This window comes from Anolis sagrei, chromosome 6 (assembly GCF_037176765.1).
Source record: "Anolis sagrei isolate rAnoSag1 chromosome 6, rAnoSag1.mat, whole genome shotgun sequence".
NCBI classification, from domain to species: Eukaryota; Metazoa; Chordata; class Lepidosauria; order Squamata; family Dactyloidae; genus Anolis; species Anolis sagrei.
This window is the reverse complement of record NC_090026.1, coordinates 36,790,288-36,815,845: the sequence shown is the minus strand read 5'-3', so window position 1 is coordinate 36,815,845 and position 25,558 is coordinate 36,790,288. Positions and strand designations below refer to the sequence as shown.

The following is a 25,558-nucleotide window of genomic DNA, read 5'->3' as shown; positions in this document are numbered from 1 at the left end:
TGACATTAAGTCTAGTCATATCCGACTCTGGGGGGTGATGCTCATCTCCATTTCTAAGCCAAAGAGCTGGTGTTGTCTGTAGACACCTCCAAGGTCATGTGGCCAGCATGACTATATGGTATCTATTGATCTACTCACAATTGCATGTTTTCGACCTCCAAGGTTGGCAGAAGCTGGACCTCAAAGCGGGAACTCACCTCACTCCCCCGATCCGAACTACCAACCTTTCAGTCAGCAAGTTCAGCAGCTCAGTGGTTTAACCTGTTGCGCCACAAGGGGCCCTTTGCTACAATGGGACCCCTTAAAATTGGAATACTTTAGGGCAGCAGTTCCCAAACTATGTTCCATGGAGTCTTAGGGTTCCAACAAAGCATTATTATTATTATTATTATTATTATTTACATTTCTACCCAGAGCAGCTTACACTGGCAACAGTTTGATACTGCAACAATATGACAACTATAACAGCAATATAAACAATAAATAAAACAATATAATTTAAAACAGTTAAAACATTATTATCATAATCATATAGCCATTTATATCATTATCACAACCATGTAGTCCAGTTCGACATCCAAGGTGCTGTCACGCCTGCTGGCCAAAAGCCTGGTTCCAAAACCATGATTTTAATTTCTTCCTAAAGGAAAGGAGGGATGAAGCCGACCTGATCTCACTGGGGAACGAATTCCACAGGCAGGGGGTCATCACCGAGAAGGCCCTGTCCCTCGTCCCTACCAAATGCGTTTGCAAAGCTGGTAAGACCGAGAGCAGGGCCTCCCCTGACGATCTTAAACTACAAGGCGGAACGTAGAGAGAGATACGTTTGGATAAGTAAGCTGGGCCGGAGCCATATCCAAAAATATTTCAAATCTTTAAAAAATATATTTAAAAATCTTTGCCAGAATACGAAGATCTTATTTCAATTCAATATACCTCTGCTGTAAAAGTGAAATTTGGATCTCTTAGTTTTCAAACCTACAATATACAAAACAACCAGATAACAGGAGTAGATGAAACAAAGAAGCACTTTGTGGGTTCACAGTGCTTAGGCACAGAGTTATGGTTCTGCAGGAAAATCAGGGTTCTGTGGGGGAAAACATTTTCTGAATGGTTCCATGACCAAAAAAAAGTTTGGGAATTGCTGCTGTGGGACATCTTGATTTCAGCTCTGTGATCCATCCTATCCTTGCCATTGGAGGGGCAGTGAAATGGCAAAGGCAGTTCTTTGTGCCAAGGGCAACTTCTCTTTTATGCAGTGACATTTCTTCTGGGTGACATGGCAACAGGGATTGGGCCAAGCAGCAAACTCAGTTCCCTCCAGCTGAGAAGGAAATAAAATGGGAAGTCTTTCAGAGCAAGGAGAGCAAGAAACTACCACCTAATCTTGCAAGCCATCTCTCACTCACCTCTGCCCTGAGGAGACTAAAGTGACAACTTCCTCCTTTCTCTTGTATTCTCTCTGTCTTGGGTCACAGTACAGAGAATTTGGGTAGATCTTGGAAGATTAAGTTAGGAGACAATTCTGAGAAAACCCTATTCAGCAAGGGCCAAAGGCCCAGAACAGGCATGTAGCCGGCCCGGGGGGGGGGGGGGCTTGAGGATTACCTGGGAAGGAATCCCACTGGAGCACTGCAGCACATCCAAATACCTGGGAGTCACCCTGGACCGTGCTCTGACCTACAAGAAGCACTGCCTGAATATCAACCAAAAGTGGGCGCTAGAAACAATATCATACGAAAGCTGACTGGCACAACCTGGGGATCACAACCAGACACAGTGAAGACATCTGCTTTTGTGCTATGCTACTCTGCTGCTGAGTACGCATGCCCAGTGTGGAACACTTCTCACCACACTAAAACAGTAGATGTGACTCTTAATGAGACATGCCGCATTATCACGGAGTGTCTGCGCCCTACACCACTGGAGAAATTACACTGCTTAGCTGGTATTGCACCACCTGATATCCGCCGGGAAGTAGCAGCCAATAGTGAAAGGACCAAGGCAGTGACATCTCCAGCTCATCCCTTCTTTGGGTATAGCCAGGACGTCAATGACTTAAATCAAGAAATATTCTAAGATCTACAGAGACATTCGCTGGAACACCTCAGCAAGTGAAAGTCCAAAAGTCACAGGCTCAAACCCAGAACCTTAACCACTGGCTGATACCAAATTAGAGACTCCCCCCTGGACACACAGAAGACTGGGCAACTTGGAAGGTGCTGAACAGACTGCGCTCTGGCAATCTTAAGAAATGGGGCTACAAAGTGGAATCCATGACATGCGAGTGTGGACAAGAGCAAACCACAGACCACCTGCTGCAATGCACCCTGAGCCCTGCCATATGCACAATGGAGGACCTCCTTGCGGCAACACCAGAGGCCACCTTACTTGGATCTGTGTGCATCATTCGGAAATACATCATTTGCTGTGACATACTGTATTTTTGTGTCAGTAAAATAATAGTAGTAATAATAATAATAACAATAATAATAATAATACCCACCAAACTCTTCCAGTGTGTTCTGTTGGTCATGGAAGTCATGGAAGTCCTGTATGCCATGTTTGGTTCAATTCCACCATTGGTGGAGTTCAGAATGCTCTTTGATTGCAGGTGAACTATAAATCCCAGCAACTACAACTCCCAAATGTCAAGGTCTATTTCCCTTAAACTCCATCAAGGTCAATGCCCACCAAACCCTTCCAGTGTGTTCTGTTGGTCATGGAAGTCCTGTATGCCATGTTTGGTTCAACTATAAATTCCAGTAACTACAAATCCCAAATGTCAAGGTCTATTTCCCCCGAACTCCATCTGTGTTCATATTTGGGCATATCGAGAATTCGTGCCAAGTTTGGTCCAGATCCATCATTGTTTGAGTCCACAGTGCTCTCTGGATGTAGGTGAACTACAACTCCCAAACTCAAGGTCAATGTCCACCAAACCCTTCCAGTTTTTTCTGTTGGTCATGGGAGCCCTGTGTGCTAAGTTTGGCCCAATTCCATCATTGGTGGAGTTCAGAATGCTCTTTGATTGCAGGTAAACTATAAATCCCAGCAACTACAACTCTCAAATGACAAAATCATTTTTTTTGAGTGGAGGACATACATTGGGTTGTTAGGTGTCTTGTGTCCAAATTTGGTGTCAATTCCCCCAGTGGTTTTTGAGTTTATATAGATTATATAGTATTGTATTATTATTATTATTATTATTATTATTATTATTAGGCTCCACAAGGGGATGGGATGGCTACCTAGGTGCACATGAAAGCCCTTCTCCCACTGCCTAGCCCACTCATCCCTATGTGTTCCTCTCAGCCAATCAGGAGCAGCCTAAGGATTCCAAACAGTCAGACACACACGCCCCCGCCCTCCGGGGCGAAGACAACAGCAGCGCTGCCGACGTCACACACTGCCCGGAACTCAGCTGGCTTTCCAGAAGAGCAGCGGGAGGAGGAAGCCGAGCCCGGAACAGCCCGGTGAAGAGTGAAAGCGGAGGCGCGCGCTGATTGGCCGCCGGAGAGCGCCCCCTGCCGAAGAACCCTCAGAGCGCGGCGGCGATTGGCCGGCTTCGATCAGTGTCGCCGCCGAGGGGGCGGGACTCCCCGGGAGCCAGCAGCTGGGGCAGGGCTTGGAGAGTGAGCCAGGCGGCGCTGGGGAAGGAGAGCCAGCGGAAGGGAAGTTCGGTCCCGGCGGAGGGGATTGGAAAGGTAGGCTGGAGAGGAGGCAAAGCATGTGCAGAGTGCAAACCTCTGAGATTGCTGCTCCTCTGCAACGAGGGGCATGGCTTCCAGGAAAGCTTGGAGGGACTTTCCCGTCAGTTTGAGGGCTGGGAACGGGAACACAGGAAGGAAACACGTTGCGGGAGGGAGGAGGTGGGTTTGCTGAGGGAGGGTGGGATTTGGAGTTTCCTAAGTACTACCAAACTTAACTATGGCATGCCTGATCTGCACTGTAGAAGGAATGCAGTTTGACATCACTTGATATTATTATTATTATTATGCTATAGAACAGGCATGTGCAAACTTGGGCCCTCCAGGTGTTTTGGACTCCAACTCCCAGAATTCCTAACAGCCGGGAGTTGGAGTCCAAAACACCTGGAGAGCCCAAGTTTGCCCATGCCTGGTAAAACAATACAGTATGCAGTTGTTGTTGTTGTTATTATTATTATTACTATTATTATCTGATACACAACAAGATTAGTACACAGCAAACAAGATCCCATTATTATTATTACTATTATTAGAATGCTATAGAACAGGCATGGGCAAACTTGGGCTCTCCGGGTGTTTTGGACTCCCAACTCCCAGAATTCCTAACAGCCTACCGGAGTCCAAAACACCTGGAGGGCCCAAGTTTGCCCATGCCTGGTAAAACAATACAATATACAGTTATCATTATTATTATTATCTGATACACAATAATATTAGTACACAGAAAACAAGATCACTATGTTGGCTTGTCTATTTGATCACATATCAGACATTATTGTTGTTGTTATTATGCTTATTATGCCTTCTATAGAATCACGAGAGCTGTTGTTGTCGTCATTATTATTATTATTATTATTATTATTGGTTGCTGGGAGTTTTCCAAACTGTCTGGCCATGTTCCAGAAGCATTCTCTCCTGATGTTTCACCTGCATCTATGGCAAGCATTCTCAGAGGTTGTGAGGCTTGTTCGAAACTAAGAAAGTGGGTTTTATATCCTCAGGATGCCTGCCATAGATGCAGGCGAAACGTCAGGAGAGAGTGCTTCTGGAATGTGGCCAGACAGTCTGGAAAACTCCCAACAACCCAGTGATTCCAGGCCATGAAATACTACTACTACTAATAATAATAAAACTTTATTTATACCCCGCCACCATATCCCCAAGGAGACTCGGGGTGGCTTACATGAGGCCAAGCCCAAGGGTACAGCAAATATACAACATAAATACATACAGTAAAATATAATGAGAATAAAATACAAAACAATATAACACATTATATTATATATTATAGTTATTATATATTATGGTTATTTATTTAAAGCCTGAAAAGAGACCCAAAGCGCTAACACAGGCATGAGCAAACTTCGGCCCTCCAGATGTTTTGGACTTCAACTCCCACAATTCCTAACAGCCTACCGGCTGTTAGGAATTGTGGGAATTGAAGTCCAAAACATCTGGAGGGCCAAAGTTTGCCCATGCCTGGTAAAACAACACAATATACAGTTATTATTATTATTATTATTTTGTACTCAACACGATTAGTACACAGCAATGCTGGGTTTTGCATTGGATCACACATCAGATATTATTATTATTATTATTATTATTTATACCTTGCTGATTCTCTCCCCAAGGTGACTCAAAGCGGCTAAAAACACAGGTAAAGGTAAAGGTTTTCCCCTGATATTAAGTCCAGTTGTGTCCAACTCTGGAGGGTGGTGCCCATCTCCATTTCTAAGCCGAAGAGTCAGCGTTGTCCATAGACACCTTCAAGGTCATGTGGCCTGCATGACTGCATGGAGCACCGTCATCTTCCTGCCGAAGTGGTACCTACTGATCTGCTCACATTTGCATGTTTTCAAACTGCTAGGTTGACAGAAGCTGGGGCTAACATTGGTAGCTCATGCTGCTCCCCAGATTTGAACTTGTGACCTTTTGGTCAGCAAGTTCAGCAGCTCAGTGGTTTAACCCACTAAACACTAAAATACGATTAAACATCACAACTACTTAGATCAACAGTTAAAACCTATTAACATGCCTAAAAATGCTATACAGTTTAACCAGCTGTCTCCGCCAAAGAGTGATGGCATCCTACAACTCCCATGATTCCATAGTATTGAGTCATGGCGGGGAAAGTGATGTTAAACTGCATTCGTTCTACAATGTTGACATACAGTTGGCCATTGAACCCACATCTGAACCTGAAATGTTTTTTTTGTTTCATATGTACTTCATATATACTTTAAGGGGCTGCAGTGGCACAGCGGGTTAAACCGCTAAGCTGCAGAACTTGCTGATCAGAAGGTTGGCGGTTTGAATCCGCATCCAGGGTGAGCTTTCGTTGTTAGCTGTAGCTCCTGCCAACCTAGCAGTTTGAAAACATGGAATGCCAGGGCATAGTCAATGAGGGCAGTGACATTATAGTTTCCGTTTCTTTTTTCTTCTGCACTTCTGGGGGCCACGGTGGTGCAACACATTAAACCGTTGAGCTGCTGAACTTCCTGACTGGAAGGTCGGCAGTTCAAATCTGCAGACAGGATGAGCTCCTGTTGTTAGCCCCAGTTTCTGCCAACCTAGCAATTTGAAAACATGCAAATGTGAGTAGATCAATAGGTACCACCTCAATATGAAGGGAATGGTGCTCCATGCAGTCAAGCTGGCCACATAACCAATGAGGCGTCTGTGGACAATGCTGGCTCTTCGGCTTAGTAATGGAGATGAGCACCATCCCCCCAGAGTCAGGCACGACTAGACTTAATGTCAAGGGGAAATCTTAACCTTTATACTTTACACACCCACTCTGAAAGTAAATGTATACAGTATTTTCAATATTTTTCCCATGAAATAAAGTTTATGTGCATTGAACCGTCAGAATGCAAAGGTATCACTCTCTCGGCCATCCATGTGGACAATTTTGGGTTTGGGAGTATTTTGGAATTTGGATGCTTAGCTTCCTGTTAGGGAAACATTGAAAGCAAGCTGCCTTCTGAGGTTTGCCAGAGGATCCGGGAAGTTGCAAGCATAGATTTGCCAGCAGGGAGTCAATTGGTTTCTTTTGAGCCTCGCCAGACTAAAATCTGGTTAATCCGCTTGTGTGGAAGGGCAGGATTGTCCTGTGGTTTTTTTCAGAGGCTTATCTTGTGTATCGGTATCTCATGAGTTGTGGGTTTGAAGTGCTAGAAACTTGACAGGCCCTCTAAGGTTCATCTACAATACATTGTGGACTTTATGTAGTGTGACACCATTTTATCTGCCATGGCTCATTTCTGTGGGATTTTGGGAGTTGTAGTTTGGTGGGGCACCAGCTCTCTTTGGCAGAGAAAGCTACAGACCTTGTAAAATTACAACTCCCATGATTTCATAACATTGAGACATGACAGTTAAAGTGGTATCAAACTGCATTAATTCTACAGTGCAGATGCCTTTGGTTTTATGATTCTCTTATCATACAATATAGGGCCGTACCTTGGCACTTGTGGTTTCCCGTCATATGGCCTTGTCAGAACTTGAGAAAGTTCTTTTTTGGACTACAACTCTCAAATGCCGCTTTTATCCTGTCAAATGAATGCAATATGACACCACTTTTGTCTTTCCTCAATGGTATGGAATCATGGGAGTTGTAGTTTGCTGAGGCACCAATACTTTGTGAAATAACAACTCCCAGGATTCATTATTATTGAGCCAAGGGAGTTGAAGTGTTGTCAAACTGGATTAATTTTACACCGTAGATGTGCCCTAATTCATCAGCCAGTGAGATGTAGTCCAAACAGAAACGTTTCCAAGCTCTGATTACTGAAAGCAAAACCAAGGAGAAACTTTTCTTTTGGTTTCTCTCTAGACCAGAGCTTTTCAAACAGTGTCCTGCCACTTAGTGTGTTGGCAGCAGTGTGTTGCATAAATGCAAACAAAGTGACAAAAATCTAGGAAATATGTTACTACCTTACAAATAATATTTTTAAAAATATAAATGAAAAGTTTTCCTGAGATTTGTTGTGCCCCCACACATTTCATTATTACAGTGTATGTAGGTGTCCATATTTCTTATAAGAGGTTGGTTTAACCCCCAGTTTACTAGTAAAACTGAATTACTGTGTTGCAAAATGATACAGCTTTTAAAAGTGTGTTACCAACATGAAAATGTTTTGGAAATCTTCTCTAGACTTTGGTACAGTTTGTAGCAGGCAGTGCCATCATCACAGTACCCCATTGCATGTTTTATATTGGGTATGGATGCGGCCCCTTGGATTCTTTTCTCAGGCCCTCATCTCTCTCACGATCCTTCCTTCCTTCCTTCTCTTTTTCCTTCCTTCTCTTTTTCCTTCCTTCTTCCCTCCCTCTTTCTCCTTCCCTTCCACCCTTTCATCCCTCGCTCTCTCTCTCTCCTTCCATCCATCCCTTTCACCCTTTTGTTCTTCCCTCCCTTTTGTCTTTCCTTCTTTGTTTCTTTCCTTCCTCCTTACTCCCTCCCTTCCCTCCTTCTTTCTCCTTACATCTTTCCCTTCCACCCTTTCGTCCTTCCTTCCCTCTTTCCTCCCACTTCCTCTTTCTCCTTCCTTCCTTCCTTCCTTCCTTCTTTCCCTTTTGTCTTTCTTTCCTTCTCCCTTTCCTTTATGCTTTCCTCTCTACCCTCCTTCTCTTCATCCCTTTCTTCCTTCCTTCTCTTTTCCCTCCCCTTCCTTCCTTCCTTCCTTCCTTCCTTCCTTCCTTCCTTCTCTTCCACTCTTCCTTCTTTCCCTTTTGTCTTTCCTCCCTCCTTCCCTCTTGCCCTCTTTCTCCTTCCATCCTTCCTTTCATCCTTTCTTCCCTTTTTCCTCCCTCCTTCCCTCGCCCCCTTTCTCCTTGCATCCTTCCTTTCATCCTTTCTTCCCCTTTTCCTTCCTCCTTTCCTTGCATCCTTCTTGCACTGTTCCTTCCCTCCTTCCTTCCCTTCTGTCTTTCCTTCTTTCCCTTTTTCCTCCCTCCTTCCCTCTCTCCCTCTTTCTCCTTCCATCTTTTCCTTCCTCCCTTTCATTCTTCCTTCTCTCTTTCCTTCCTCCCCTCCCTCCCTTCCTTCTCTTTTTCCTTTCCTTCCTTCCCTGCCTCCCTCCCTTCCCTCCCTCCCTCCCTTCTCCCTTTTGTCTTTCCTTCCCCCCTCCTTCCTTCTCTCTTTCCTTCCTCCTTCCCTTCCATCCTTCCCTTACACTGTTCCTTCCTTCCTTCCCTTTTGTCTTTCCTCCCTCCCTCCTTCCCTCTCTCCCTCTTTCTCCTTCCATCCTTCTCTTCCTCCCTTTCATCTTTCCTTCCTTCTCTCTTTCCTTCCTTTTTCCCTTCCTTCCTTCCATCAGAGGGTAGCCAGTTCTCAGAGCAGGAAGTGCCAGCATGCCTAAGTTAGAAATTTTTCCCATGCCTGTTTGATATGGAGATATTGTGTTTTTATTTGTGTCTGGAAAGCAGTCATGTCAAGGAAGGGCTGTGCATATTCCGTTCTTGCTCCCTCTTGATGTCACAAAAAGTTGACTCTTTTTTCCATCGTTTGTGACACTGCTGGCTTAATTTGGGGCTGGTGCCCAGCCATCAGTGAAATGACAGGAAGCTGCTGTTTGCACAACCCTGGAGGGGGTGAGGCGCGGGGGAGGCATTTGTGTTGTGAAAGCACTGCTTGTAAAACTGGACAGTCCAAAGGCAACAGTCTGGCAAAGCCTTGAGACTCATCCAAATATTTACCTTTCTGCTTTTAACGATAGCAGTTTGGTGCCATGCTTTTCTTGGGGTAGGTAAGCTTCTACTGACTCTCCCAGCTTTAGTCTGCATTGGAGGAGGAGAAAATGATGGTGGTAGGAAGTGTGCATCTATGCCTGGCGGAACTTGCAAAACCCCAAATTGTCTTAGGAACTTTCTAAGAATAGTTACATTGAGTACATCGCCTTTCACTGGATCTCAGCTATTGCAGGTGACGTTGTGACTTACAGATTTGATAGAAGGAGCTAGCATTTTGGACAGCAGGTTGCATAAATTATTTATCCTGTTACTTAATTTGTGGGTCTGCTGAGCTGCTGAAGTAGCTGACAGAAAGGTTGGCAGTTCGAATCTGGGGAACAGGGTGAGCTCCAGCTGTTCGCCCCAGCTTCTGCCAACCTAGCAGTTTGAATACATGCAAATGTGAGCAGATCAATAGGTACCACTTCTGCGGGAAGATAAAAGCACTCCATGCAGTCATGCTGGCCACATGACCTTGGAGGTGTCTACGGACAATGCTGGCTCTTCTTAGAAATGGAGATGAGCACCACCCCCCAGAGTTGGACACAACTAGACAGAATGTCAAGGGAATATAGAAATCCTGTGATTTATAGCTGGCACACTGAGTGCTGCTTCAGCTTGCTTATACATTTTTTTATAGGGCTGCCTTCTCCAACTCATTTCATTTGGCTGGAGGTGATGGCAAAGGCTTTTTCTTGGACATTCAGGGGTGATCAAGTTCTGGTTTTCTAGCTGTTGCTAGATTACAGCTCCTATCATCCCACACTCTTGGTGTGATGGAAGCTGCAGTTATAAACAGCTAAAGAGTTATGTCTAAACAGAGGTGCATTTCTAATCCCATCCTGCTACCCAGCTATAAAAGGAAATGGCAATGGCCAACCGACAGCCCAGACTGAGATCATGCAGGGAAACAAAATTGTTCCACTTTCAGTTGCCAGATGATTTGGGAAATATTGTAAAATAATAATATTTCCCAAATATGAGTTGGTGACTGTACACTAAAGTGATCCAGGATATAAACTCAGTAAGCTCTTAGCTATGAACATCAACCTCAATCCTCTCCACCCCCATTTCTGTTTGCAGTAAGTCATATTTATGATTCCCGGTTGGCTGTAGCTGCTGTTCTCCCAGCTGGTCTCAGAAGGGTCTCAAACCACAGTGTTGTGTGTTGCATCTGGTTCGGGATATATAGAGGCAAGCTGTGAAAAGGGTGACATCTTACTTAGGAGGTTAGCCATATAGATCAGGACAGCTATTCTGTAAGGGTAATCCATCATGATCCAAAGGAAGGACGGCTGCTGGGAAGCAATTTAAACCCATTAAAAGGTCGAGCATGCAAAACAACCTGCCCCGCAAAAATGTGGGCAGACTAATTGTTTCACTCCCGAGGACACAAGAGACATCAAATCTGGCTTTTATTAGGAACAGATTTGAAATATCACATTGTCTATCAGTTTCTAAGATCTGGGCCTGCCTGCAAGGAAAAATATGAAAACTTGGGAAATTTGCAGGGGAAATTTGTAAATTTCCATTTCAGGGACATGGAGAAAAAGTTTATTTTTCATTTTTTCCTCCAGAACATCACACGTCCATTGTATTATTGGTTATTGTTTTTTGTTGAGCATTTTTGTGATTGAATTTCAATGCTGTTGATTTATATTCTTATGTTTTATTTAATTGTGTTTTGATCTGGATTTTTATATTTTACTATGCTCTTTTTTAAATTGTATTTTGGCCTTAATGGATTGTTTTGTCTTTCTGTCTTGTGGTCATTTTGTCCCATATGTAAGCTGCCCAAAGTTTCTTCGGGGAGATGGTGGTGGGGTATAATAAAGTTATTATTATTATTATTATTATTTGAAACACAACAAGATGAGTCCACAGCAGGCACTCTGCTGGCTGTTGTATTGGATCACACATCGGACACTTCCCAAGTGTCTAGGACTGTGTGATGTATTGGTGAATAATGCTTGCAGATCCCAGTAAGGTGGCCTTCTGCAGCTGGCAGCTGGTAATTTTGTCAGTGCCGATTATGTTTAAGTGCAGACCAAGGTCTTTAGGCACTGCACCCAGTGTGCCAATCTCCACTGGGACCACCTTTACTGGCCTGTGCCAGAGTCTTTGCAGTTCTATCTTTAAATCCTCATATCATGTCAGCTTTTCCAATTGTTTCTCTTCAATCCTGCTGTCACCTGGGATTGCAACATTGACAAGCCATACTTTGTTTTTTAACACGATTGTGAGGTCAGGAGTATTGTGCTCCAGAACTCTGTCTGTCTGAATTCGGAAGTCCCAGAGGAGTTTGACGTGTTCATTTTCTGTAACTTTTTCCGGCTTGTGATCCCACCAGTTCTTTGTTGCAGGCAAATGGTATTTGTGGCACAAGTTCCAATGAATCATCTGAGCAATGGTGTTGTGCCTCTGCTTGTAGTTTGTCTGCGCGATCTTGCAGCAGCTGAGGATGTGATCTATTGTTTCATCTGTTTCCTTGCAGAGTCTACTTTTGGGATCTGTTGTTGTTGTTGTTGTTGTTGTTGTTATTATTATGCTTAGCTTCTGATGAGAAGCCTTTTGTCAAAAATGTGACTTTAGTGTACAGTAGTATTTATTAAAGTCAAAACGAAAGGGTTTATTTGTCTGCCCAACTGCTAGTTACATTACAGTTCTGTGGAATAATGAAATTTCAGATACAATGTACAGCACATAATTTTATGTATGCTATTCTTATTTCACGTCTCCTATACAGCCTCCACTTTCAAAAAAGTGAAAGAAAAAAATGAATCAGTGATACATAATTTCAGAATTTCTGAATGACTCTAAGGCAGTGGTTCCCAACCTATTTTGAGCAGGTGCTCTTTTGACCAGGGATCACTCTCCAATATTAGTACCAAAAGGGTTATGAATCAGTTTTTGGTCAACTTTAGATTTGGTTTGGTTATTTGGTGTGCTTATTCAGAAAACTGCATTGGATAGACGGCATCAGCTCTAGTTTCTGATAGAGAACATATGCCATGGTCACCAACAGGGAAGGCGTTGCAGGTGGCGCAAAAGGAGGAGAAATAAAATAAATAAAGAGAAAGGGTTCGGAACCAGATTTTCGTCCTCGCGGCCCACTGGTGGTCCACAGCCTGTAGGTTAAGAACCACTGCTCTAAGCTAATCAGAAGAGACATTTTTTGGGCATATTTATTATTGAATAAGGCCTTTTCTGTGGTGGTGCTTCGGCTCTAGAATTCAGTGTTTAGGAAGGCTTGAGTTGTCTCATGGATGATTCTCCATCACTACATGACGACAGTTCTTCATTCCTCAGAAGCAGGAATATTGGGCACAAGGAATCATTGGTTTCCACTACGTTGGATCAACCTGATCTTCAAATAGAAGTTTAGCTTTGGACACAGCTCAAAGTTTTTTGCAGTTTTTTAAAACAATTTTTATCAATTTTATGTGTTATGATGTGTTTTATTTGTTCTTAACTGATAGGTATTTAATATATGGCATCTAATTGTTGCCGGTCTGTGCACCGTCCTGAGTCGCCTTTGGGCTGAAATGGGCAGGATAAAAAAATGACATAAATAAATAATAAATAAAGCTTGTAAATGGCCTAAATGAATGTATCTGCTGTTCTCAATGTTGCTTTACTATATTTTATTTTTGTTGGCCACCTTGATCTTCTGAATGGAGTGACAGAGTTATATGTGGAAGTGTAGAATATAGATATATTAAAAGACCCTTTTTTTTACCCACCAGTTGTTTAAGATTGAAATTATTTGCCCAATTTTAAGCTCTGTAGCTCTTTTCATCAGTGTTCCTTTAACCTACCTGTCATAGTTTGGTGGGACTTGCATTCTTGTATGCAAAACTATGTGTTTAAGTTTCAATGCCTTCATTAGCTAGTTATTCATGTAGATCCATTCAATTGGGACCAAATCAAATATGGCACAGACAGAATTTGAAATAACATGTCATTGCCTGTAACATGTTGCCCTTTAGGGTAGTTAGAGGACCATGACCTTTTTTAAATAAACATAAGAACGAGTAACTTTCCCTGAAATCAGCATTATTTATGTCACGGAAGCAGTTTGCATTGGGATGAATTTCTTCAAATTTGCAGTCCTTTTCTTACTACTTTAGGTTTTTTTCCAACATGGTGAGCAGTTTTTATTAAAATATTTTATTTATTTATTTGTTTGTTTATTTATTTATTTGGGGCATTTATATGCCACCCTTCTCACCCCGAAGGGGACTCAGAGCGGCTTACAATATATATTTTCATGCAATATATTATATTATTAGCATAGTACAATATCAGTATTATATATTACTATATTGCACTATACCATTATATTGTAATATTATTAGTAATATTACATGTAATGTAAATATATAATTATAGTATTGCATTATTACTAGTATTATATTGTATTACATTATAATATTATAAATATTATATGTATATACAATATACTATACTATAGTATTAGTAAAGACAATAATCAAATAATCCACATTATCTGCTTTGAACTGAATTATATGAGTCCACACTGACATATAATCCAGTTCAGAGCTTACAGCGCCTTCTCCACTGCCATATAAAATCCAGATTCTCCATCGTGGTCTTTGTGAAATTGCACATATGGTATTAATAGCAAAGTGCTTTTTAAAATTGTAATGGGTTTGGGGCAGGCTACTCTTATCTTTTTTGGTGACATTATTTCACAAAGATGTATGTAGGCAGTGCATTTCTATGTCATGGGATTTTTCCATTCTGTTCTTCTGCCTCTCTCCTAAACAGCATCTCACAGTACCCTTTCTCACCTATATCCTGGCTATTATGAGACCCAATAGAGATATTTTGAGTCACATAGCAGTACCTGATTCTCAGGAAATTTACACAGCTGTATGGGCATGTGTACTATATTTGGTGGTTTCGTTTCTTTTGTTTTAGTGGTTTAATTTGTCTTTTTAAAATTCAGTTAAATATAAGCTGTAACCAATGAATACTAGGACAAGAAATTTGTGTCAATATGAAGGAAATGAGTAGTGTGGGGAGAAACAGGTTGGAAACAAAACTAAAACTTAAATAAGCGTTTGAGAATGTTGACTTAATATTGGCTGGTATGTGATTAAAGAAAGGTTATTCAGTTACACTGTAATCAGATATAGGCATATCTTAGAAATAAGTTCCATTCAATTTACCATGGTTTACTTTGATAAAGGGCATACAGGCTTACTCTAGTTTACAAATCTTTCAATAAATAAACCCCTTTTTAACAAAATCCAGGGCTACATTTTCCTCCTTGTTCTTTGTCTGGCTGGAGGTTGTTTTAGCACTGCTGGCATAAGGAAGATGGTGATGAATGACTGTGGAAACACAGATTTAGTACTGGGTAGAAACAATGGAAAGACTGGAATTCTACTTTAGACCAGGACTTCTTAAACTTTTCCATATGCAACTTCTTTTGGCTCAAGAATATTTTATGTGGCTCCAAGTATATAGGTATATGAAATATAGGTGTAAAAATAAAACATGAATTGATAACAAATCTGAATTTGCAAGGCTTGCTGAACAGGGTGATTTTTCTTTTTATGAAGTACAGCTGAAGCATCTTCTGCAGAGTCCACTGTAAACACTGCATAACAGATTCATGTAAAGGTCTAAACCAGCCACTTGTTTGCATTCAGATTTTTTTTTTGTGACTTTAACTTTGAGATTAATGGGACCCTGTTTGGGATCAGGACCCACAGTTTAAGAAGCAGCGCTGTATCTGATCCTTGAGTAGAGCCACATGTGTTTGCTTACAGAAGGCAAGGTAAATAGCAGCTGCATCCAGAATCTCTTATTGAGTATGTGTGAACATCATAATATAGGGAAAAGAAGAAAAGAGATAAGCTTTCCTTATTAGCGCTCTCCAGCATGATAAAGGGGCCCCTGGTGGTGCAATTGGTTAAACCCTTGTGCCAGCAAGACTGCTGACCAGTAGGTCAGCGGTTTGAATCTGGGGAGAGTGGGTTGAGCGCCCTCTGTCAGCTCCAGCTCCCCATGCGAGGATATGAGAGAAGCCTCCCACAAGGATGGTAAAATATTTTTAAAAATCCAGGCGTCCCCTGGGCAATGTCCTTGCAGACAACCAATTCTGTCACACCAGAAGTGACTTGCAGTTTCTCAAGTCTCTCCTGACATGAAAAAAATCATCAAAAAATAGATAAATTTGGCCACCAAAATGAAAATCACAAATCACTGGGGGCTAGAATATATGTATGTATATGTCACTTTATTCTTGGATGCATTTTGGCAAAAGCTTTCAAGTGGCCTCTAGAAATATCAAAATGGTTTTGGTAACTTATAGAAAGCTTGCCTGATTCTGCCATTTCATATATTGCTTAAATTGTTAGTTTTGAAGAAAATGTTAAAATATTCTTCTGGTGCAGGAAACTATTCTTTCTATGTTTTTTCTGGCTCTGCTCCCAAAGTTTCTACTAAAGTAATACTTAAAAACACATCTCCGCTATTTACTGTGTTCTACTTGTACTTGGTGGTAGACTAAATGTTATGACTAGATTCTAATCCAAGTCATATATGTTTTATTCACAGTGAAGCAAAGCTACTATTATCAGTGCAGGAAATAAAATGCCAGATAGAGCAATCTTCTGACTCAGTATAATGTAGGGTTACTGTACATCGTCTTTTTTAGAGCTAAAATTTCTGTCCGAGAATAATTTTAAAATGTCAAGACATCTTACAAGGTCTCCCTCCTCCACCTACCCCGCTGAAACTGAGAAACAAATAACCTTTCAAAGTACACTGAGAATCTATGGGACAAAACAAAGCACCAAAGCACCATATAGAGCTAATGCCCTGACCCCTTAATACAGTTCCCCATGCTGTGGTGACCCCCAAATATAACATTATTTTCGCTGCTACTTCATAACTGTAATTTTGCTACTGTTATGAATCATAATGTAAATACCTGATATGCAGAATGTATTTTCATTCACCAGACCAAATTGGCACAAATACCCGATATGCCCAAATTTGAATACTGGTGGGGTTGGGGGGAGATTGATTTTGTCATTTGGGAGTTGTAGTTGCTGGGATTTATAGTTAGCCTACAATCGAAGAGCATTCTGAGCTCCACTACCGATGGAATTGAACCAAACATGGCACACACAACTCCCATGACCAACAATACTGGAACAACAATACTGACCTTGGGTTTTGGAATTGTATTTCAATTACATCCAGGGAGAACTGTGGACTCAAACCATCATGGATCTGGACCAAACTTGGCACAAATACTCAATATACCCAAATGTGAACACTGGTGGAGATGGGGGAAAATAGACCTTGATATTTGGGAGTTGTAGTTGCTGGGATTTATAGTTCACCTACAAGCAAAGAGCATTCTGAATTCTACCAATGAATTGGGCCAACTTCTCACACAGAACCCTCATGACCAACAGAAAATACTGTGTTTTCTGATGGTCTTGGCGACCTCTCTGACATCCCCTCATGACCCTCCCCCAGAGGTCCTGACCCCCAGGTTGAGAAATGCTGCTATAGAGGATATCCAATCACTGGCGAAGGCCTAGATTATAACTTGTGAATTTAACATTATCACACTGTAGCATTGGAACCCACCAGATCTTCCATCTATAGTCCTCTTCACCATCCATCACTCTCCTTTTTGGTCCCTTTGATAGTTGTTGTGGGACGGGATGGGCCTCTAATCCCAGGTGTGTTGCGATAGTGTTGATATGACTAGCGCAACTGTTGGTGTTATTAAATATTGCTAAATAATCAATTTAAATTGTTATTTAAATTAGAAATATTTATAGTAGCAAGTATCATCACTTGTATAACAAGAGTGTTTAAAGTGAAAATCGTCATAATTGGAAGTAGTAAATGATCTTGGGTTATAGCTGGGGGGGGGTAGATCTTGGGTTATAGCTGGGGGGGGGGGGCAAAATTATCTGTGGAACTGTTTAATCAAAAGCACAGTGGAACATCCACATTTTTCAGTCTTTACTCCCTATAAATCGCTCTGGTTAACAACCTGGCTACCGACTGTTGCACTAACTGAAGTTTCCAGACGGTCTTCAAAGGCAGGCCCATGTAGAGTATGTTACAGTAGTCCAATCTGGAGGAACTAAGGCATGGACCACCATGGTCAAGTCAGACTTCTTGAGGTATGGTTGCAGCTGATACACAAACTTTGTGTAAACCCCCCCCCCTCCCCCACACACACACCCCAGCCCGGCCAGCGCCAACACCTGAGCACCCCTGGAAGCTACCATAGAATTGCATTGGAGGATTAAGGAAGTTCCTAGAGAGGATAAATAAAGAGTTCTTCTAATGCAACTCTGTGATATGCTGGGACCAGACATAAGCTAATTTAATGATGCTTTGTTTTGTCTATGGTTTCAGTAACAAATCCCTTGTGGATACTGGAGACTACTATAATCCTAGTATAATGGAGGTTCCTAAGCTCACCCTTTTTGTTTATGCATGATTTACTGGTATTGGGTCTTATGTTTGTGTGACACAAAGAATTGTGATACAAACAGGGACACAAAGTCTCCTCTAAAGATGAGTAATTCGGTTATAGTTGCAATGCACGTGATTGAATGACTGATCATATGAAACTCCTGCAACCAGCAAAAGCTGAGCAAAGAGGCAATTTCACTTTTAGAGAGGTTTAGATGGCAATATTCTCTGTTAAGTGGGAATGTAGGACTTTTGGGAGCCTCTTCATGTTTATTTCTTAGAGCCACTACTAGTGTGTGCCCCTCACACAATGGGAACAATTTATGCAGTGCTTACACAATGATATCTTGAGTTGTATATACTGAGCAACAAATACAGATTCTTAGAGGGCATCGAGTTCTGAATAAATATTGACAAGAAAGCCATGCCAAATATTGACAAGAAAGCCATCTGGCTCTGAATAAATAAATATATGATAGGGTTGCCATGAGTTGGAATAGATTCGACGGCACATAAGAAAAACAAAACCCTCATTTTCCTAAACTAATCAAAATTTGAGCTCTTGCCAACTGCAGGTCAGAAGGAATCCTACCTTTTGCAACTGCAAAATTCTTTTCCAGAGATGCCCACCTAGTGCCAACACCTATCAGGTCTTTTTAACCAGATGTCTCTTCAGATGATCAACATGTTTCTGCATTCCCAGAATAAGGACAGAAATAAATGTGACCTCTCAGATATTAGAGGCAAAGATTAAGTACTTTGGCCACATCATAAGAAGACAGGAAAGCTGAGAGAAGACAATGATGCTTGGGAAAATGGAAGGAAAAAGGAATTGGGGCCAACCAAGGGCAATATGGATGGATGGTCTCCTTGAAGTGACTAGCTTGACTCTGAAGGAGCTGGGGGTGGTGACGGCCAACAGGGAGCTCTGGCATGGGCTGGTCCATTAGGTCACGAAGAGTCGGAAGCGACTGAATGAATAAACAACAAAAGGATGTTTACAGCCATAACCCATCTCAAAGCCAAGGAACCCCACAAACAAGTGTCTGGTAATGTCTAATAGAATGGCCTTTTTCTTAAAATCCCTATGATTCATCAACTCAATCTAGACAATAATTATCTGGAAAGAAAAAGATTAAAATGGAAGATTTTCAATAGCTTCCAAGAGTTATTCAATCTGATTTGGGCTGAAAAGGCGACACTCCAGAGTTGCGCAGGCAGAAATTCATCCCGGTCTCTGTTGCACGTGGCCATCCCACATATCTAGGTGGCTCTAGCCACCAAACAGTTGCCTGATGACAAGTTTCCATGTTGTGTCTGCCCTAGAAAAGAATGAACCTGCCTAATACCCTAAAGGCACCAGATCTTATCTGATCTTGGAAGCTAAGCCTAGTCAGTGCTTGGATGGAAGACTGCCAACACCAGGTGTTTTAGGCTAAATTTCAGAGGAAGCAATGGCAAACTACCAGAGTATTCTGTACCTAAGAAAATCATATGAAATTCATGGATTCAGCAGACAACATAAAGATATGGTACATACACAGAAGGAGAAAGCAATGATAAACCTTGTAATTATTTTTCTTTTGGCCATCTTTTTATTCCCTGCTATTATTCACTTGAGACCACAGTTCTCTTTTTGTGTCTATTGCCTAATTGGGCAACAAAGAGAGGCAATTATGGGGCGAAACTTTTTCCAACTCCATCTTCTTTAGTTGGACTAATTCTTGGTGAAATATTTCTGACCCTAGTTTATGTTCAGTTGAACGTCACAGTAAGGGCCTGTAAAGGATTCATTTGATGGGAAACACTTGATATTATGCATAACCTTTCTTTTTTAGGCGAAGGCTTAAATGACAATAATAGCTCCATTTCCTTTGTAAGTGTTGTTTCCTTAATTAGTCAGATAGAACTATCAGTATATACTTGAGTATAAGCCGACATGAATATAAGCCGAGACACCTAATTTTATCACAAACAAACTGGGAAACCATATTGAGTATAAGCTGAGGGTGGGAAATGCAGCAGCTACTGGTAAATTTCAAAATAAGAATAAATAATTTATTTATTGATTGATTGATTTAGAGCTTTTATAACCTGGTCTTCTCGACCTCCGAAGAGGGACTCAAGCCGGCTAACAGCAGAAGATTCATACACAAACAGTAAACATAATAGCATCATAATACATTAATACAAATTCCATTAAAATACAGATCATACAATATCATACAATTACAAAAGCCAGGTCATCAGAGTAAAATCATGAATTCATCACCCTCCGCCAGTGTGGACAGCCGTTATTGACTTGATCATCATTGTGCAAATGCTATATTCCAAAGCCAAGATTTTACCAGCTTTCTGAAAGTCAGGAGGGAAGGGGCAGATTTAATCTCCAACGGGAAAGAGTTCCAGAGCCGAGGGGCCACCACCGAGAAGGCCCTGTCCCTCGTCCCCACAAGACGCGATTGCGAAGGTGGTGGGACCGAGAACAGGGCCCCTCCAGAAGATACCAATAAAATTACATTAATTGAGGCATCAGTAGGTTAAATGTTTTTGAATATTTACATAAAACTGTAATTTAAGATAAGACTGTCCAGCCCTGATTAAACTTTTATTCTAACCTTCTTCAGTGTAAATATGCTTATGTATCCTTCGAATAATAATCAAGAGATTAAAATACGGTAATAAATGTAATAAATAAATAATGGAAATGTAATAATAACAGTACTGGTAATAATAGAGTAAAATAATAAATGTAACAATAACAATAATAAATAGAGTATAACAATAAAGGTAATAATAATAATAAATGCAATAATAATAAATAGAGTATAATAATAAAGGTAATAATAATGTAAAAATAATAAATGCAATAATAATATAGTAAAATAATGAATGTAATAATAACAATAATATAGTAAAATAATGAATGTAATAATAATAATAGAGTAAAATAATGTAAATGTAATAAAAATAATAGAGTAAAATAATGTAAATGTAATAAAAATAATAAAGTAAATAACCAGTGTAATAATAATAATAATAATAAGTAAAATAATAAATAGCTTTGACTCGAGTATAAGCCAAAGGGGGTTTCTTCAACCTAAAAAGGGGCTGAAAACTCAGCTTTTTACTTGGGAGATGCTGCTCTACTTTGAACAGTCCTTTTGATAGTCATGTCTTTATTACTTTGTCCCCTCCGGTCTCTTTGTTTTTTGAAAAAGAGATAATTATAAGTTTAAAAAACCCCTCTGATGTAAAACAAAAAGCTATGATTGTAAATTGCAATTGCATAGGAAGGAAATTTGGACCCCAGATCAACCCAACTCTCATGCCTTCATAAAACATGGACATATGAATGGCCCTTCTTGTATCTTTATCTCTGTTTCAAGGAAACACAAGATCTATGCTCTATATTTTATTCCCCAAGTCTGACTGCACTGATCTTGGAGGTTAAGCAAAGTCAGCTCTGGTTGAAGTGCTTGGATGGGAGACCATAAATTAAAAAAAAAAAAAAACAGGTGTGGATGCAGCTGCATTTCAGAGGATCTGTCAAAACCACCTCCGAAAACCTCATGAAATTAATGTGGTCACCGTAAATCTGCAGGCAGCTTGAAGGCACACACATACACAAATTAAAACTGATTGATTTAAAGCCATAATTAAGGTTGTGGAGTGGTGCAGAAAATTTGAAACACTTATCAACCTCTTCTTCTTCAAGCAAATTCTAAACATGTGTAGCTCCTGTCTTCCACATGTCAAGTAAATAGAAGAGGTTAGCCACAATTTGGTGGGCAAGTATAACCCAATGGCAAACAACTGCTGTTGTTTTTGAAGTGGAAGAACTTGTAATTCTTTGTGTTTCAAAGTGGGATAGCATAATATATGAGAAAGAAATTCATGAGCCTTGCTGAACATGTCACCAAACTCCTTTTTGAGAGATTTGTGCAAGAAAATAAATATTTTTTGTTAGAAAAAGTGAAACAGAGTAGGAAAGAACTTTGACCTCTAAGGGTACAATCCTGTCTGAAAGCACCGGGACTGTGGTGCAGCTGGCTGGGAGTCAGCTGTATTAAGATCACTACTGACCAAAAGGTCATGAGTTTGAAGCCAGCCCGGGTCGGAGTGAGCTTTTGACCAATTTGTGTAGCTTGCTGTTGACCTTTGCAGCCCGAAAGACAGTTGCATCTCTCAAGTAGGAAATTTAGGTACCGCCTATGTGGGGAGGCTAATTTAACTAATTTAGACGCCATAAAAATCTCCAGCAAGCATGCAAAGAATGAGGAAGTACGTCATCAGAGTCACAAATGGACGGTGAAGCAACAGCTCCCCTGGTGGCCAGAATGCTCTCATCAAAAAGCTGGAATGTTAAGTAGCCTCTGTGTGCCTGTCTAGATATGTTGTGTGTCTATGGCATTGAATGTTTGCCATATATATGAGCAGGGTGGAATATAAACACTTTAAATAAATAAATAAATTAAAGCTGCACATGTTACAAGGCAATCCTATATACAGTATCTCTTGTTGGAAATGTAAGCCTGTGAAACAGAACAAGACTTCCTTGAAATACAGAGCTGTTGGTCTGAACTAGTAAAGCTGATCTAACTGCTCACGGGACCTTATGTAAATCCTAGGGATGGAGATAATTTTTTTTTTTTGCTCCCAACCTGTGGGCCACGAGAATGAAAATCCAGTCTACAAACCTCCTTCCTCTTTATTTTTTTATTTTTAAATTGATTTATTTTATTTCCGCTCCTTTCTGCAGAGTTGATCAGCCCTTCCCCTTTTGGTACTAATGTTAGAGAGTGGTCCCTAGTCCAAGTGGTCCCTGTTTAAGTGGGCCCTGGTTTTTAAAAAAGGTTGGAAACCACTACTGTAGAGAAAGGGAATCCTGGTGGGGAGATTTCTGTGCAGTTTTCAACTTGCATTTGAAGTGTTCCAGGGAATGAACTGTATATTTTGGCACAGAATAATTTCTGCAGAGAACAGCTCTCCAGAAGAATCTCCCATATTTCCCAGTATTCACATCCACAAATACTGGGAAAATATTACGCAGAAATCTTTGTTCTCTCCAGCTGCAAGGAGTTGTCCTTTTGTGAATGCAAGGTCAATATAAGCAGGATCTGACCCCTGTACCCACAGGGGATACACTTCTGAACGTACCCGGAAACGGGAAATTCTGGGTAACAGTGAATTGTATTGAAATGAAAGACTTCTTCCAGAAGCTACTATAGCACCGTTTCTCTACCTTGGGGTTGGGACCCTTGGGGGGGTCATGAGGGGGTGTCAGAGGGGTCGCCAAAGACCATTGGAAAACACAATATTTTTTGTTGGTCATAGGGTTCTGCGTGGAAACTTTGGCCCAATTCTGTCGTTGGTAGAATTCGGAATGCTCTTTGATCGGAGGTGAACTATAAATCCCAGCAACTACAACTCTCAAATGTCAAGGTCTATTTCCCCCAAACTCCACCAGTGTTCACATTTGGGCATATTGAGTATTCATGCCAAGTTTGGTCCAGATCCATCATTGTTTGAGTCCACAATGCTGTCTGGATGTAGGTGAACTACAACTCCAAAATTCAAAGTGAGTGCCCACTGAACCCTTCCAGTATTTTCTCTTGGTCATGGGAGTTCTTTGTGCCAAGTTTGGTGCCATTCTATCATTGGTGGAGTTCAGAATGCTTTTAGATTGTAGGTGAACTATAAATCCCAGCAACTACAACTCCCAAATGTCAAGGTCTATTTCCCTCAAACTCCACCAGTGTTCACATGTGGGCATATTGAGTATCCATGCCAAGTTTGGTCCAGATCCATCATTGTTTGAGTCCACAGTGCTGTCTGGATGTAGGTGAACTACAACTCCAAAATTCAAGGTCAATGCCCACTGAACCCTTCCAGTATTTTCTCTTGGTCATGGGAGTTCTGTGTGCCAAGTTTGGTGCCATTCCATCATTGGTGGAGTTCAGAATGCTCTTCGATTGTAGGTTAACTATAAATCCCAGCAACTACAACTCCCAAATGACAAAATCAACCCTCCCAACCCCAGTGTTCAAATTTGGGTATATCAGGTATTTGTGCCAAATTTGGTCCAGTGAATGAAAATACATTCTGCATATCAGATATTTACATTATGATTCAAAACAGTAGCAAAATGACAGTTATGAAGTAACAATGAAAATAATGTTATGGTTGGGGGTCACCACAACATGAGAAACTGTATTAAGGGGTCGCTGCATTAGGAAGGTTGAGAACCACTGTACAGGGTTAGTCAAAATGCATAGGCCAATAAGCCATTCAATTGAATGGCTTATTGGCCTATGCATTTTGACTAACCCTGTATTATAGAGCCGCCTTGGAGGTTCTAGAGTATCCCTAGACATGTGGGTAGGTGAAATGGCAGAGCAATCTATGATTCGTAGTTTTTGCTCACATCAAAACCTATGCTTCATTTTACCAATTCATCATGAATGGTGCATTATGTAGAGCAGTGATTCCCAACCTTTGGTCTTCCAGGTGTTTTGGACTTCAACTGCCAGAAATCCCAGACATTTTACTACTGGTTAGGCATTGTGGGAGCTGAAGTTCAAAACACCTGGAAGATCAAAGGTTAGGAACGTAGAGAGTGGGGTTGCGAGTGGAATTGTGCTGTGTTGTTTACATTAAATGGGCATTAAGATTCCAGAAGGGTTCTTGTTGTGTCCTTTCGGAGTAAGGACATAACAGGGGGCAGGGGGTTGGACTGGATGGCCCATGAGGTCTCTTCCAACTCTATGATTCTATAAACAGGGATGGCATTTATAGACATAATTTCCTTGCTTTTGGGAATACAGCTAAAATTATGACTGAGGTTTCTCTGGAGAATTAGTTTTAGTCTGAGTGCTTCCTCCAAGGAGTTCAGAGCAGTATGTTGACATTCTTCAGCGGACTGCTTGGTGAAGTCTTGTTGCGTGAGAGATCCCTTAACCCTTTGAATGCCCTTCCTGGAGAGGAAACACCTACTGGTGCAAAAAGGCAGGATTTCATTTTTCATTTCTTTACTGTGACTCCTAATATTACTCATGTTGCTCTGCAAAATATACCAGTACTGTTTTAGCTTCCCCATTCCATCTCTTGCATGTTCCTCAAGATTTTGAAGCTTATTAGCTTTCTGTGCTGAAGAAAGACTGCTTGGTCCTATGCACAGGAAATGTTCCCAGTAGTGAGACGTGTTGAATGTATCTGAAAAGTAGTGGACTACAACTCTGGAGACCAGGGCTTGAATCCCTCATTCATGGAAACCCACACTGGGCAAGTCACGTTCTCCAAGCCTCAGAAAAAGTCACCCATCCTCCAAACAATCTTGCCAGGACAACCCTGTGATAACTTCACCTTGGGGTCACCATACATTGGAAACAACTTGAAGACACACAACTACATAAATGTATTGTATTTCAGTTCCCCAGCATAGCATGGTGTATAGTCCAGTTATCCTAATTTGGCAGGGAAAATCTTAATTACCACATATACAAGAGTATAAACTGAGTTTTCCAGCCCCCTTTTTAGGCTGAAAAAACCCCGGTCGGCTTATAATCGAGTAAAGGCTATTTATTATTTTGCTCTGTTGTTGTTGTTGTTGTTGTTGTTGTTGTTAC

The 25,558-nt window shown here is 41.1% G+C and overlaps 1 protein-coding gene across 5 annotated transcripts in view; it reads left to right on the top strand.

Moving 5' to 3' along the window:
• Window positions 1-3,594: 3,594 nt before the first annotated feature.
• The window catches only part of STAT3 (signal transducer and activator of transcription 3), a 77,236-nt gene continuing 55,272 nt past the window's right edge, over window positions 3,595-25,558 (top strand). For all 5 annotated transcript variants that reach the window (XM_067470023.1, XM_060780966.2, XM_067470022.1 and 2 more), the window contains exon 1: window positions 3,595-3,707. The gene's annotated coding sequence lies outside the window, so the exon portion shown is untranslated. The remainder of the gene's footprint in view (window positions 3,708-25,558) is intronic.